General features: G+C 46.1%; 1 long non-coding RNA gene across 1 annotated transcript in view; it reads left to right on the plus strand.

Annotated features, from left to right (window-relative positions):
* The first annotated feature begins 42 nt into the window (after positions 1–42).
* The window catches only part of LOC123328944, a 27,818-nt gene continuing 10,777 nt past the window's right edge, over positions 43–17,083 (plus strand). The window contains exons 1-2 of the long non-coding RNA XR_006543965.2: positions 43–3,076; positions 16,425–16,533. This is a non-coding gene — a long non-coding RNA (uncharacterized LOC123328944). The remainder of the gene's footprint in view (positions 3,077–16,424; positions 16,534–17,083) is intronic.

The raw sequence follows: 17,083 nt of genomic DNA on the forward strand, positions 1-17,083 counted from the left end.
AGAGGATGAGATGTTTAGATGGCATCACTGACTCAATGGACATGAATTTGAGCCAACTCTGGGAGATAGTGAAGGACAGGGAAGCCTGGCATGCTGCAGTCCATAGGGTCACAAAGAGTCAGACATGACTTAGTGACTGAACAACAACCTTTTACTCAGGTCAGACGTGGTAAAGACCCCAGTGCGGTCAACAGAGTAACAACTGGATCCCCAGATGCGGTCACAGGCCAGGTTCTGTGAATGAGGGAAAATCCAAGCTTAAGTCAAGGTCTAGGCAGGAAAGTTACTGTGAACTCTGGAAAAATTGAGACCTTAAATATTTTGGTATAGTCCAATCCAATAGTGAAAGTGACCTAGTCTGACAGTTATTCAGGATGTACAATATGTCTTATAAACTATCTTATCTACCGAGCAGATTCTTCCGTGGGGCCATCTGCTCAGTTCTGCAGCCCTCAGCTGTTCTTGGAACTGGAAAAAAAAAAAAAATCCTGCTTTGGGAAAAAAATCAATTACTTCTCTTATAGAGACATAGATTTAATGTGTCACAGGAATAGATGCTGTAGAAATCCGTAAATTGATCACACTGATTATGTCTCCACTTGATTGAGAGATCTTAGGGTAAATAAAGTGTGGCTCCATGTAGAGGCCGTCAGATGATGTAGGTTACCATTTTAATAATGGATTCAGCAGTTTTAGAAAGGAGAGTAAGAACACCATGGCATTTTCACACTGAAATAGATTTCAGGCATCTTTCCTGTCGTAATGCCTGGTTGAGGCTCTTTTCCTGGTGTTTTTGAAGCTGTGGTTCTCTGCTACCAGCAGTTTCAAAAATAAAAGCTTCGAATTTGGCTCCATTTGGGGTTCAGGCAAATTAGTGCAGTTTGTTCTGGTTTGTGCTTGAGGTGCTGTTGGGTCCAAGTCCTGGCATGGATGCTGTGTTTGTGAACAGGGCCTGCATCAGCTGAGCCCGTAAGTAACAGGAAAGGCTTGGCTGGCAGCGCTTGGCGGCAGTTACCCTGGTGCATTTGCATTCGTGTCCACAGGGCCTCTGCACTCCCTCCCAGAAGGGAGCATGGGCTCCCCCCCACCTCACCCTCATATTCAGGCTGAGCTTGGGGAGACAGAGATGGCAGGGTGTCAGTCGGTGGATAAATACAGATGTTGAGATGCCTGACTTCTGCTCCCAGCCCAGCACACCTGCCCAAGGGTCAGACACACACCTGTCAATGCTTGTGTTTGCTGCTGGGACCATGTGGGGTGGGGGGTTCTGAGGGGCAGGGCGCCAATGAGCCCCACCCGTGGGTCAGCGTGTCTGTCCTGCCAGGCAGCGCGCTCAGCCCTTCTTCCATCCACGTGAGCCTGGCGGTCCCCCCAGCTCGGCCCTAGGTCGTAGCGCCTGCGTTTTCACACCCGAGGAAGGTCAGGTCAGGAAGGACTGGACTGGAAAGCTCCACGACAGACAGTGGTGGGGCTCATTCAAATTCTTTTCAGCCCCCAAGTGGTTCTGTTTTCTGCCTCGCGGTCTCCGTAAATACAGGTGGATGGTAGCATAAATAAATTGTTAACTTCAGCATTTGTACAGGCCAAACATCTGTGAAAACCACAGTAGTCTGATTATAAAGATCTCATGTAAATCAAATATCTTAATATGGTACCACCAAGTGACGGCCACCTGTGTTACCTGAATGTAGCCTATGGTTGGCCGGGGATCAAACCCGTGCCCCCTACACTGGCAGGCGGACTCTTATCCACCACACCACCAGGGAATTCCCTAGGGAAGAACCTTTGTATCCTATTCCAAGTTCATCAGTAAAGGGGTGTTGCCTGTAAGTTTAAATTCTACATATAGACCCATCTCCGGGAACCCTGCCTCCCAGGTAATGAGGGCTAAGCTAAAATACCTTTGTTCGGCTCACAGGAGACATCCTGACCTGGCCCACCTGTGAACGGATGCAGGAAGGCAGAAACTGACACATCCCTTCTGAAGGCTGACCAGAACCAGGATTTGACCCCTTCCCCTTCCAGTATAAAAGCAGCCTGCATTCTAACTCAGGGAAAATGGGTCTTCGGGGTGCTAGTCCCCCATTGTCTCAGTTGACTGGCTTTCTAAATAAAATTGCTATTCCTTGTACCAGCAACTGGTCTTTAGATCCACTGGCCTGTCGTGCAGAGAGCAGTACAGCACTTACGACCGTAACAGCCACTTACGACCGTTTCATTAGGCCCCCTTCATCTCCTGCCCACCGAGGTGGGAAAGATACATCAGTATCCAGTTGATCAAGTAAGACCTAAGTTTAGTTGTAGACTCCATAACAATCTATGTACAAACCAAATCTATATCCATCTCTGCTTTCATTTGCTGTGGGTTAGTTAAATCGAGCAGGCAGCTAGAATATGCAGCCAATGCAGAATGTGGATTAAATAGATAAATGAAGTATTTATAGCACGTGTGATTATTAATTTTAGTACAGAGTAAAACTCTTACAGTGTGGTTTAGAAAGGTTGTGTTTTTCACTTTTTTAAAATGAAGGAATGATATTTTAATTTATTTTTTGTGTGTTTTGTGGTTTGCGTTCCTAGGTTTTCCTACAAGCTTTGCTCACAATTCTAACTCATGGTCCTTGGCTATGTCTTCATATATCATTACAGTCATCCTTTAAATGAACAAAATGGTCCCTTGAACCGTGGAAGAGGTGAATGACCTTTTGAAATAAAAACACACTGGTGCAATGCAGCCAGAAGAGCCAAACGAGTTGCAGCCAGATCAGAAGTGATTGGTTCAGCGGAGGTGCACCTGCCAAATCAAAGCTGCCAGCTGGGCGATTCTTGCGCATTTTCCTAAGTGGCTGTTGTATAAAATATTGAGGCTGTATATGTAAGCAACCATCACTCTGATGTTTAAAGAGTCTTGTTCTTTTATTTTTCCTTCCTGGAATGGAGAGGCAAGAGACCGGGGCCGACATATCGAGGACAAGAAACCAAATCAAACAGTGACTTCTTCTTTAAAGTAAGCCGGGCAAAGTCTTCCCACAGCAGATGTAATCGGGAGCTGCCTTTCTGCAGACAGAGAGAGGAGGTTAGGAAAACAAAAATCTCTTCCACTGAAGCAATTATCTTTAATTACTGATTGCTTGTAATGTTTTTCATTTGCACAAAATCTTCGGGGTAAATGATGCTGACAAAGACTGATGAAAAATGGGAAAGGCTGGTTTTACATTCGGGGGGGCGGCGGTGGTGGTTCTGAAGGACCACCCTTCCTCTTTGCCTACACGGACCCTGCTCCTTCAAAGCTCTGCTGCGACCCCTCCTCTTCAGGGCCCTCCCCAGCCCCTACCAGGCCCTGGTCCTTTCCAGCCTCCGAGATCCACCAGATCAGTTGCCAGAGCTTGCACCTCATCACATGGTTGAGCCCCTTCTCTTTAGCTGATAACCTGGGGGACAAGGGGGCCTCCATTCAGGGTTCATATTTAGCAGCGGAATTTGAGTAACTGTTTCTTGTATCGTCCCCGTCACATGGTCTGCACTGCAGACAGAAGGGAGACTGTGGATGTCTCTCTCTGTCCCCACAGGCCCTGGTGCCTGCCGGGTTGACCATGAGCAACTGGTGCATGGATGTGGAAATGTGGCCAGGTGACTTGGGCACTCTGGCTTCAAACGTATATTCAGATATTTGGAGCAAAATCAGACACTCTCTCCAACAGGTGGTAAACTCTGATCCTCCTGCCGCCAGCTGGGGGTGAGCGGGCTGTCTGCAGAATCGCAGTTGGCAGAGGACTTGACCTCTGCTCGGGGGTGTGCGTGACCAGATGCCAGGTCTGGTGCGTTGCTGTTCTTTGGCTTCTCAGGTCTGACCTTGGTGCAGCTAACGAGGTCCAGCTCTTCCAAGGCGGACCCATTGTCCACGGTGAGCAGTGTTGCAGTGGGAAGCTGAGGTTTCCTGATGAGATCATAGGCCTTCCAAACCCTGTGGCCGGCCCTTTATCACTGACCCTGACCAGACTCTGCCCAGGAGTTCATGACATTTGTTACCACAGGTCCTACCAATTCATCCCGAAGGCAAATTCTCATTCTGGATTCCATCGACATTTATTGCAAATATCACACACGGCACTAATTTCCTCCTCCAAAGGCAGTAGGCTCTCTCTTCTACTAGTTTTTACGAAGTTCTGAGAACTGTTTACTACTCAGAACACAGTTGGTATGTGAGACCAACTGTGAATTCCAAGTGCAAAACTAACCCTGAAGTATAGACAGGGTTTTGCCCTGGTGGTCAGCACAGTGGTGATGTATCTCCATTAAGTGGGGACGGTATGGATGGATAACAGCATTCAGAAATAGATTTGAGGGACTTACCCAGTGGTCTCGTGGCCTAGACTCTGCACTCCCAATGTGGGGGGCCCGGGTTCAATCCCTGGTTAGGGAACTGGATCCCACATGCTGCAGGGAAACATCCTGCATGCCACAACAAAGATCGAAGATCCCACAGAAATATATATATTTCAGTCCTTTTAGATATGCTTTCTATTTTTTTTTTGCAAAATACATATTTTATCATCCCAAGAAAACATGTGTCTCTCCAAAGTGTATTGAAATATTTAGGTTGGTAATTCAAGCACAATTTTCCTTGAAAACAAAGCATGATTTGTGTTCAGTTTCACAGGGTTCTTTGATTCTATTCCATACCCTTGAGATTTATATTTTAAGGAATTTCATCTTTTTGCCCTTTCCGTAATTCATGGTCAACCGTGAATCAAGTTCCAGAAACTACTGAGGCTGTTTTCCCAAATCAATAGGAAACTGATAATGCCCCCTTTTGGGGCTTTTTAGTATTAATAACAATTATATAGATATGCCATGCACTGCAAGCCTCTAAGGTATAGAGCAAATGCTTCAATGCACTGTCGCATATAAACCTCCCAGTGATCTTTATGCTTCAGGAGCTGATGAGATTTAGAGATGGGGAAGCTCAGCCAAGCCCACCCAGCCTGGAGGCAGAGATGCTATAGAAACCACACCCTGTGCTGGGCTCCTGCACTCAGCCCGGCTGAGTGAAATCCTTCCAGTTTGCTGGGTCGGAGCCCAAGGCATCCCCACCGTGAGCTACTCCTCTGTTTGAAATGTCAACTTTGTCATCAAAACAACAATCTTTTCAACTCAGTGCAGTGTTCAGGGGGGTGTTAAATTAAGTAGGAATCCTCCTTCCTAGTTTCCAAATAGCAGGGGAATCTGTTAGAACGAAAAGGGTCTTCTCATCCATAAGCCCTCACTTCAGAGCTGATGGGCACACAGGGTTGCTGGTATTTCTGGCGACGGAGGGTTTGGGTCCTGAAGGAAGTGAGTGAGCTGCCAGGCAGGACACCCTCTTAACGAGCAGGTCTGTGTTTACTGCACACAACTGACGCTGCCTGGGAAGCAGTCTGGCTTCCCGTCCATCATGTGGGCCTGGGGTGGTAGGCGGCCAGTCTCCAGGCTTCCATAGAAGGAGAGGGTCTCAGGTTCCCTTCTGAGACCCCTCATCCAGACAGCTGAAGAACATCTTTTCCTCTTGGCAGACCTAGAAATGGCCATGGGGACAGATGGAAGCTTTGAAAAGCAGACCTTGTAGGCTGGGTGTCCTGCACTTTCAGAAGGTCATGTTAGCCGTGTTCCTTACAAATACATCCATTTTGGGCAGAATGGAAGCCTTTGTAAGTGGGTTTTTCTGACTTGCCTTTTCAGATTGTTCAACATTTACTGCTTTCTCTAAGATTTACTGATCTTACAGACAAAGGCTTTCATACGGAGATTCAGGGAAATAGGAGTAGATGTATAGTATTTATATGACTAACTAATAGAATTATCCCCTAAAATTGTTTAAAGTCCAAAATCTAATAGCAATGGACTACCTCTCATTTTTGGTTGCCTAGATCAAATGTTTAGTTCTGAACATTCATTGGAAGGACGGATGCTGAAGCTGAAACTCCAATCCTTTGGCCACCTGATGCAAAGAGCTAACTCACTGGAAAAGATCCTGCTACCGGGAAAGATTGAAGGCAGAGAAGGGACGGCAGAGGATGAGACGGCTGGAAGGCATCACCGATTCGATGGACATGAGTTTGAGTAAGCCCCAGGAGTTGGTGATGGACAGGGAAACCTGGCCTGTTGCAGTCCATGGGGTCGCAAAGAGTTGGACATGACTGAGCAACTGAACTGAACTGAACTGAGATCAAAAACGATCAATTGAATCACTGTTGCTATGGATTCTGTGGAATTCTTGTACTAACCAGGGGCAATATGGGTCATCATTATCCATTTCTCTCATCAGATGTGATATTTTGATCTTTTTACATAATGAGAAGTTGAGCCCTCCAGAATCTACCTGCAAGGCAGGAGACCCGGGTATGATTCCTGGATCAGGAAGACCCCCTGGGGAAGGGAATGGTTACCCACTCCAGTATTCTTACCTGGAGAATTCCATGGACAGAAGAGCCTGGAGGGCTACAGTCCATGACTGAGTGATTGAACACTATGTTTAAAGAATTGGTGTCCCTTAGCAGTTTAGATCCTAAACTGAGCACCTTCAGAAAGAAGAGAGAGCATTCAAACAGAAGTGAGTTGGTTTAAGGAATGTAGTTCACGTCACCCACCTGATGAGTGACAGGTGCTGTAGGCGTGAACCCTCCTGGTTTCTCCCTGAATGGGCTATAAATGGCGACTGCAGCCATGAAATTAAAAGATGCTTGCTCCTTGGAAGGAAAGTTATGACCAACCTACACAGCATATTAAAAAGCAGAGACATCACTTTGCCAACAAAGGTCCGTCTAGTCAAGGCTATGGTTTTAGCAGTAGTAATGTATGGATGTGAGAGTTGGACTATAAAGAAAGCTGAGTGCCAAAGAATTGATGCTTTCAAACTGTGGTGTTGGAGAAGACTCTTGAGAGTCCCTTGGACTGCAAGGAGATCCAACCAGTCCATCCTAAAGGAAAACAGTCCTGAATATTCATTGGAAGGTCTGATGCTGAAGCTGAAGCTCCAATACTTGGCTCACCTGATATGAGGAGCCAACTCACTGGAAAAGACCCCGATGCTGGGAAAGATTGAAGGCAGGAGGAGAAGGGATGAGATGGATGGACGGCAGCACCGACTCGATGGACATGAGTTTGAGTGAACTCTGGGAGTTGGTGATGGACAGGGAGGCCTGGCATGCTGCAGTTCATGGGGTCGCAAAGAGTTGGACACTACTGAGCGACTGAGCTGAACTGAACGGAACTAGACTTGACTGACATGGAACCAGACGATTCTGGGTGAGAAAGGAACCATCTCATGGTGGCCAAATGGCACATTTTATGGGGAAAACTCTGTAAGACAGGCATTGTGACTTGTCTGAAGTCACATACCTGGCAATTGGCAACACGGAGATTATAAGTCAACTCTCCTGATCCTTAGTAGTGTTTCTCAACACAATCCCAACGTCACCAATTATTTCATGAGTCAGACCCGGGTTGCCTTCAGCCACATGGTGCTGCTCCGAAAGGGCAACGACTGTCTTCCTGCCCCTGTCTTTGCACAGCCGCTGTCTGCTGCACAGAAGGAGCTCAGCTGCATCTGCTGGACCAAAGCTTAAAGAACAAACATCGTTTCTCTTACAGCTCACTTTCAAGTGATTTTAATGCTTGTCTTTGCCAGTGAATGTCTGCATATTCAAAACTATGGTTTTTTCAGTAGTCATGTACAGATGTGAGACTTGGTCCATAAAGAAGGCTGAGTGCTGAAGAATTCATGCTTTCAAATTGTAGTGCTGGAGAAGACTCTTGAGAGTCCCTTGGACGGCAAGGAGATCAAACCAGTTTATCCTTAAGGAAATCAACCTTGAGTATTCACTGGAAGGATTGATGCTGAAGCTGAAGCTCCAGTCGTTTAGCCACCTGATGCAAAGGGCTGACTCATTGGAAAAGATTGAGGGCAGGAGGAGAAGGGGGCGACAGAGGATGAGATGGTTGGATGGCATCACTGACTCAATGGACATGAATTTGAGCAAGCTCCAGGAGATAGTGGGGGACAGGGAAGGCTGGTGTACTGCCGTCCGTGGGGTCACAGTCGGACACGATGTAGTGACTGAACAACAACAGCAAAGCGTATCTGAGGATACTAACGGTTTTGACCCTTCTGTTGCTCATGAATATGGTCATCAGAAGCTGAAAATAAGGAAAAAGAATTAAAATTCAGGTCTGCTTTGGTATTTGTTAGCAAAAGTGAGAAGGTTCTTGGTGACAGAGACACAGATGGATGGGGAAATAGAGTTGGGAAGCTGCTACTTCTGGCATCTTCTATCTTTGCTGTGTATGCTGCCATGATCGTGCATGGAGCTAATATTCACAAAATATGTATTTACAAAGCCCGTGCTCAGCAACTTTTGGTGATACTTAAGGCCATTAGGGTTGACCAATGCAGTTACAAACCCAATTAAACTTTGAAAAGCTTACTGAGCACTATCGCTTTCAGGAAGTCTATAGGAAAAGTATGAAAAAAAAATCCCAGCGAATTATTTTCTCTGGGGGGTATGGTTCCAAGAAAGCACTGTGACGAGCTTCTGCTGTTAATTCATCAATACAAGCAGATGTTTGAAGGTCATGCATGAAAACTATAGCCAGGGTACTAAGAAAAGCTACAAGTAGGTTTCATAGTTAGACACGGGATGTCATGTGAAGCATGGTGTGCGTCTGTATATCAGTCACTTGGTCGTGTCCGACTGCCTGCAACCCCGCGGGCTGTAGCCCGCCAGGCTCCTCTGTCCATGGGATTCTCCAGGCAAGAAGACTGGAGTGGGTTGCCATGCCCTCCTCCGGGGGATCTTCCCAACCAAGGGATGGAACCCGGGTCTCCTGCGTTGTAGGTGGTTGCTTTACCATCTAAGCCACCAGGGAAGCCCAAAAGAGTGGTAACTATAGTTAAAGTTGCTGTATTGCATATTTGAAAGTTGCTAAAGAGTTTTTTTTTAAATTTATTGAAGTATAGTCAATTTACAGTATTGTATTAATTTCTGCTGTATAGCAAGTGATTCAGTTATGAATATATGTGTGTGTATATATATTATTTTTCACATTCCTTTCCATTATGATTTTTATAGGTTATTGAATATGGTTTCCTGTGCTATATATAGGACCTTATTGTTTATGCATTCTATATATAGTAGTCAGCATCCGTTCATCCCAAACTCCCCATCCTTCCCTGTCCCACTGTCCCTCCCCCTGACAACCACAAATCTGTTCTCTATGCCTATGAGTTTGTTTCTGCTTCATAGACAAGTTCACTTGTGTCATACTTTAGATTCCACATATAAGTGGTATCATGAGGTATTTGTCTTTCTCTTTCTGACTTCACTTACTGTTGTTAATCTCTAGGTACAGCCATCTTGCTGCAAATGGCATTATTTCATTCTGCTAAAACAGTAGATCTTAAAAGTCTTCATCACAAGGAAAACAATTTTTTGATTACTATGTAAAAATTAAAAAAATATATTCTTAAAGCAGAAGAGAAATTTATTTTTCAATTTCTTCAGCAACAGTTTGTGGTAGAGCATGTTAGTTGCAGTGTTAGAAGAATCTGGTGAATTTTCAGGATGTAGGTTTATCTGTACTGGCTATTCTGTTGACTACGTCTTTACCTTTTCATTCTGCTCATGGGGTTCTCACAGCGGGAATACTGGAGTGTTTTGCCATTAAAAAGCAAAACAAGCAAAGACTTGCTGACAAAAGTCCATCTAGTCAAAGCTATGGTTTTTTCAGTAGTTATGTACGAATGTGAGAGTTAGACCATAAAGAAGGCTCAGAGCCAAAGAATTGATTCTTTTGAATTGTGGTGCTAGAGGAGACTCTTGAGAGTCCCTTGGACTGCAAGGAGATCCAACCAGTCAATCCTAAAGGAAATCAATCCTGAATGTTGATTGGAAGAACTAATGCTTAAGCTGAAGCTCCAATAATTTGGCCACTTGATGCTAAGAGCTAACTCATTGGAGAAGCCCCTGATGCTGGGAAAGATTGAAGGCAAAGGGAAAAGGAGGCAACAGGGGCTGAGATGGTTGGATGGGTCACCGACTCCGTGGACGTGAGCTGGAGCAAACTCCGGGAGACAGGAAGCCTGTTGTGCTGCAGCCCATGGGGTCACAAAGAGTTGGACACGACTTAGCAACTGAACGACAACAAACAAACGTCTTTACTTAACATGTTTTATATTACTTCTAAAGTCTGCTCTCCAGTATACAAACACCCCTCAGGGATCGTCTAAATGTATTTGAAGTCAAAAGTCAATACTTTTCCATTGTTTTTAGGGTTGGTGTTGTTTGCCTTCCTGCCTGCCCCCCTTACACAGATTCAAATTGCTTCTGAGATGATCTAGATGTGCTGAAATGTCTTGCATAGCAACACGGGAGCTGCCATTTATCTTTTCGGTCGAAGCCCAGCACCACGAGGTTAGGAGTCTGGACTGTACCAGAGACTCTTGAGTTGGAGTCTGGTTATCAAGTACGCTCTCCCTGCCTTTCCCTCCTGCTTTCCCCCCACCCCCAGGCACTGTGCCTACATCCCGTTCTCCTTCTTTCTCTCCGTGGGCTGTTGGCCAATTGCTCAGAAAGCATCGGCTGATAATTTAAGGTGTGACTGCTCCCAGGAGTGTTGCATTTCAAAAGGGACCTCCAAGGTAGAAAATACTTCAATTAAAGAAGCTGAGAAAAGGGAGGACCCTTGTTATTTTTTAACTTACTTGTAAGTGGATCCTCAGGACATTTAACTCAGTCCTTAGCTGGAGCCTCCTCGGAGCACCTTCCTGTGCATAATTCCTTCCAGTTCCGACAGCCCAGGACTCTGAGAGCACTTCCCACCTTCCAGGCATTACATCACAATAACTTCACCCTAAAATCTGGTTTACTCACCTGTGTCTTAGCTACAGACTGAGGCTGAGTGTGGTTGATTTCATCCCGAATACAAATATGAAAAATACTCAATTCTTGAAGGATGCCTCCACAGCCTGTGAAGAGAGAATTGGTATTTCCAGGGCCCTGCGCCTACTGTAACTAGCCACACTTTATAAACACAGTGATGGAGTTTAGGCTTTGAGTGTAAGATGCAATTACCAATTTGAGTCCCTGCTTCCCCAGATATTTGAATACACTGAAACATGAGGCTCCCAGTGTGGCAAAGTTTACTCACTAAGATTCTTTTGCTGCCCAAATCTGTATGAACAATCTGTACACACTATGCATGTTAACATGTGTATAGGATGTGTCTATACTTTGAATTCATTCTCTTGTAACACCACGCTTCCCTGGTGGCTTGTGGTGAAGAATTCACCTGCCAATGCAGGAGACAGGTTCGATCTCTGGGTCAGGAGGATCCCCTGGAGGGAGGGATGGCAACCCACTCCAATATTCTTGCCTGGAGAATCCCATGGATGGGGGAGCCTCTCTGGCTACGGTCCATAGGGTTGCAAAGAATCAGACATGACTGAAGCGACCTAGTATGCATGCATATTAATTTTACCTTTTTAAATGCTATTTTAAAACAACAATATCCTTTACTCTTAAAAATATTTTTCCATGGTCTTCTTTAGTCACTCAGTCGTGTTGCTGCTGCTGCTGCTGCTAAGTCGCTTCAGTCTTGTCCGACTCTGTGCGACCCCATAGACGGCAGCCCACCAGGCTCCACCACCCCTGGGATTCTCCAGGCAAGAACACTGGACTGGGTTGCCATTTCCTTCTCCAATGCATGAAAGTGAAAAGTGAAAGTGAAGTCGCTCAGTTGTGTCCGACTCTTAGCAACCCCATGGACTGCAGCCTACCAGGCTCCTCCATCCATGGGATTCTCCAGGCAAGAGTACTGGAGTGGGTTGCCATTTCCTTCTCTACCCTTTCATTTTTAAATTACATTTGTATTGAGTGATTAGTTTCTGCCAGGCACTGTGGGGAACAGAGGAAAAATAAATCTCCCTTGTAGACACAAGGGCTTCCTTCAGTCTGGAGGAGCTGGGGGTGGTGGCTGAATATTCTCTAAAGACATTCCAACTCTGATAGTGCATTTTTGGTGATTTATTTTATGTTGATATTTGTTCCCAAAGCATCCACTGTTCCCTGTTACCCATGGGATAAAGCTTTCAGGCTGACATTGGGGACTGACCACACTCTGACCCAAATCTGCCTTTCTAACTTACATTTCTCTTCTCCCTTACTAAAATCATTCTCTCCAGTTACAATGACTTCTACTATTATTGTCATTGGACACTGGATCACCAAAGAGTCCCCTCTGCTTCTGGGGCCCTCACTGCTTCCCGTGAGCATCCGATTTACACATATTCTCCAAGAGTCAGCTCGCTTCTCATCTCCTCTGTAGACTCCCTCCTCCACCCCTCACTGCTCATTCTGTGCAGATGCCCGTCTTCAGGTGTCCCCTCTGCCAGAGAGACTCCCTGACCTGGTACCCACTGTTCCCTGCAGGAACCTGCCTGGTTCCCATGGCAACCGCTATCTTCATCTTTCTCACCTCCCTCTTCAGCCAGGACGCTGGTGGACAGAAAGTAAGTTTGTGAACAGGAAGTAACTTTGTGGACAGGAAGTAAGTTTGTGGGCAGGAAGTAACTGTGGACAGAAAGTGAGTTTGTGGACAGGGAATTGGCCTCACTCATCTGGATCCCAAATGCCTAACCAACATGATGCTTGGTCCAGGGTGTACTTTCAGTAAAGGATTGATGGTGGATAAAAGTTCGTCTCTTTTCCTGTGTTGTAATATTATTTTACCTGAGTGTATGTGTGGGGAAGAGTGTGGAAAAGCTTTAAATCCTCCGTGGCTCCCCAGGTACAATTTACACAAGAGACCTTCAGTTAGCAGCAGTCCATTCCCAACATATGAAGTAGTTATATTTTCAGATCTTTCACAAGAGCTAATGATTTTAAAAACTAATCAATTGTTAAATACTTTGTGAATCATAACGAAGGTATTCTATGATAATTCTTAATTACATACAATTCCAAATGCTTCACTATTTGGAAATACCTGGGTGTCTTCAGTAGCTATATATAATTTATTTAATGTTTTTATAATCTGTGGAAAAATTTCTCAATATTTTTTAAAAAAGTATTTTCTTCTCTAATTATGCTTCAACTAAAATAAAATCTTAAAAACCTCCAATGATGGTATTCTGTGACTTCAGAGCCCCTGAAAGGCATCTGGAGCAATTTCATGGATCCTGTTTTATTTGAGCCTTAAAATAAACAGTGACTTAGACGGCTTCCAAGCGTAAGTACTCTCTCACAGTCAGCGATGAGGAAATTAGGTTAACACCCATCTGTGAGGAGCTGTGTAGAGAGCAGTAAACAAGCCACAGTCCGGTTCTTGTTGGCCCACGTGTTAACCACGGAAGCCGAAAGCTTGAAAGACGTCTGGAATATACATAATCTGAACAAGATGCAGCAAATCTGACAACCAGGGAAAGACAGGGGTTCTTAAAATTGTGACTTAGCAGCGTGGTGCTCACACACTGGTGGAGGGTGGTGACTGGTCCCCGACTCCTTGGGGTGAGTCCCGCTTGCCCTTCATCCCTCTGGCCTCGGGATGTTGCCTGACTGCTGGAGCCTCAGCCTCCTCGCCTCTGTGTGGGCGACAGAGTGGATAATGACGTGCTTCAAAACCCTGAAAGTTCTTACATCAGTCCTGGCATGTGCGTGGTCCGTGGCACGTGCTTGCTTCTATTATTATACAAATGAATTTGATAACAAGATGGTAACTTCACGCAGTATCTTACCGGTCTGTATTTTGTTCTTTATTCAGTTCATTCATTTATCCATAGATAAACCATTTTCACAGCAACGTCTCAATCCTGTGCTCACACGCGCTGCTTGACGGTGTTCCGTGAGAAGCCGCGTGCTGGACGCTACATGTCTGTGTAAGGCCAGGGGAGCAGGCCTCTGGACCCGGGTCCCGCAGGCCACAGGCGGCTCACACGCTGTTCTCACGGAGCCATCCTGAGGGCCCTGGCCCCAGTGACACATTTCAGGGAGCTTTCCTTCATCGCATGTGTGCCCTGCTGGCCTGGCCCGCGCTCACCTGCTGTGACATTCCCCAGGCTGGCCTCCTCCTTGGGAAGTAGGGGCCCTAGAAGAAGCTCCCCGTCCACCCCCCATGGCCCCCAGGACCACTGCGAAGGGGCACCGAGGACCTAGCATCACTAGGATGCTAGGACCTAGCAACACTGGCATCACTCCTGTTCTCTTCCCTTCTTGTGTGTGTGTGTGAGTTAATCTCTCAGTTGTGACCCTCTGCGATCCCATGGACTGTAGCCTGCCAGGCTCCTCTGTCCATGGGATTCTCCAGACAAGAATACTGGAGTGGGCTGCCATTCCCTTCTCCAGGGCATCTTCCTGACCCAGGGATCGAACTTGGGTCTCCAGCATTGCAGGCAGATTCTTTACAGTCTGAGCCACCAGGGAAGCCGTCTCTCCCTTCTTAGGGGATCTTATTCCTACCTACGCTCTGCTCCAAGCCCTCTTCCCATGACCCGTGGAGCAGTCACTCAGACTTTCTGAAATAAGCCTTGGCGTTTTATCTGAAGGTTTGCATTATGACCCCCACCTGCAAGGATTCCCAGTCTTTAAAGATGGATCCTGCTTTTCAGAGGAACCACCACTTCCCTGAGCTATGGGAGGCAGTCGGCCCCACCCTCGCCCTCTGGCCTCCCCTCATCTGCTCCTGGAGACTCTCCTGGGACAGAGTTATCCCCGCCTCTCTTTCAATTTCTCCTGTGACAAGAAGTGGGTCATTTTGCATCAGGTTGCATCAGATGATGTCAGAACGTGGAAGAAAACAAAGTGTCCTCCCCAGGGACCCAAAAATTCACAGCAGCGGGCTCGGGGGAGACTTGGGGGGGAGAGCGTCTATCTCAGCTTTAAACAGTCCCCCTTACACCCACTTGCTTTGTCATATTTTTTTTTCATGGGCATGAAAAACACATTCTTAATTCTTAAGTGTTTTCTAATGCTCGAGACTCATTTTGTTTATATAATAATATTCAAGGTTATATTCAATTCAATAATATTCAATATTCAGGACTTGATTTTGTGTTCATCCTTTTCCAAAGACAGGTGATTAAAGAAGCATCCACGGTAGGGCGGGGGGAATCTTGTAGAAAGCTTATACCCTGTTGATGACTGTCCTGATGCATTTAAAAAAAAAAAATGACTTTTTTTTTTGTCTCAGGATCAGATGTTTTGAAATAAAATTTATATGCCAAAAATATCTGCTTTTTTTTGTTTTTCTTTTGAGAGACAGAGGCAACAATAAGACTTGAACTGTACTTACTTCTTATCCTGGTTTCTTCTGCAGATGGTTTTTGATTACATTTCAGTAAAGAGTCTTTGACTCACATTGGGATGAGTTTGGGTAAACTCTGGGAGTTGGTGATGGACAGGGAGGCCTGGTGTGCTGCGGTCCATGGGGTCGCAAAGAGTTGGACATGACTGAGCAACTGAACTGATACATTTTCTATAGTGAGATCCTGGTCGACTAGCTCAGTGAAGGTTTTGGAGGGGGCCGGCCACCGGAGAACTGACTCAGGTCTCTGCTCAGAACGTGAGGGTTGGCTGTGTGGCCCTTGGAGCATCTGGGCCCTGCCCGCTACAGGTGTGAGGTCCTGTCTGTGAGAGGCTTTTGTGTGATAACTCGTCTGAGCATAAGAAAGGCATCCGCACGAGGGGGGAATATGTCGCTCACCTTGGCCTGTGCCTCTAACCCAGGGCAGCTGAGAATCAGTCCAGTTTCCTCCCTGCCCCGTGGTTTCTCCATGGATGCAGAGCCAGGCCATCCTGAGGCTTCCAGCTATGGTTCCCTGCATGGTGTCTGTCCACCCACAGGCCCCCCTATTTGAGGGGCATCCCCAGGACAGAAAGCCAGGAGAGGGTGACAGGGGGATTCTCCCTTGTGCTCTCTTCTCCCAAGATGATTTAGAATGTTCCACCGTGTTTGGAGACATTTTTTTTCAACTGCTTTTCACACCCAAGGACAGCTGGCCCCACTGCTGAGGGGGAAGTTCTGGAGGGCAAGGAGAATAATGGTGTAGATAGTGAACCTTGGGCTTCCCAGGTGGTGCTAGTGGTAAAGAACCCACCTGCCAATGCAGGAGACATAAGAGATGCGGGTTCCATTCCTGGGGTGGGAAGATCCCCTGGAGGAGTGCATGGCAACCCAATCCAGCGTTCTTGTCTGGAGAATCCATGGACAGAGGAACCTGGCGGGCTACCGTCCAGGGGTCGCAAAAAGTAGAACACAGACGCATGATTAACATTCTCCCTCTTCCCACCTGTCTGCTCTGTGTCCTTTTATTTATTTATTTTTAAATTTTCATTCATTCATGTTTTTATTTTACATTGGAGCAGAGTTGATCTGCATTGTTGCTCTCGTTCCAGGGGCACAGCAAAGTGATTCAGCTATGGAAATACATATATATCTATTCTCTTTCAAATCGTCTCCCATGCAGGCTGCTACAGAATGCTGAGTAGTTGCCTGTGCCACATGGTAGGTCTTTGTGGGTTCCCGATTTTACATATGTAGTCGTGTGTATATGTCAGTCCCAAACGGCCAGTTTATCCCTCCCCTCCTCTGTCTGTCTTGGCAACCGTACGTTTGTTTTCTAAGTTTGGGAGTCTGTTTTTTAAATAAGTTCATTTTTATCATTTTTTTTTTTTGGATTCCACATATAAGCGATATCGTGTGATATTTGTCTTCCTCTGATTTATTTCACCTAGTATGTCCTTTAGAATGTTTACATCATTTGTCTGTCTATCCATCCTCCTCCTCCTTCTCATCACCACCATCTCTGTCTTCGTACACACGTGTGTTCATACACGCATGTGTGTGTTTAGTTTCAATAGGGTGCGAGTGGTACTTGTCCCTCCCTGGCAGCACATAATATTATAATTATGCAACTTCTATCCTCTCCAAAACCAGGTGTGTGTGACTGAACTTGTCCCAACGGCAACGTAACCCACGTCACTCACGCTGACCACTCGAAGGAGTGTCCGCCGAGGCCAAGGCCTCCTGCGTTCCTTTAAACTACTTGTTGAGT

Source organism: Bubalus bubalis, chromosome 13, assembly GCF_019923935.1.
Source record: "Bubalus bubalis isolate 160015118507 breed Murrah chromosome 13, NDDB_SH_1, whole genome shotgun sequence".
In the NCBI taxonomy this organism is placed as follows: Eukaryota; Metazoa; Chordata; class Mammalia; order Artiodactyla; family Bovidae; genus Bubalus; species Bubalus bubalis.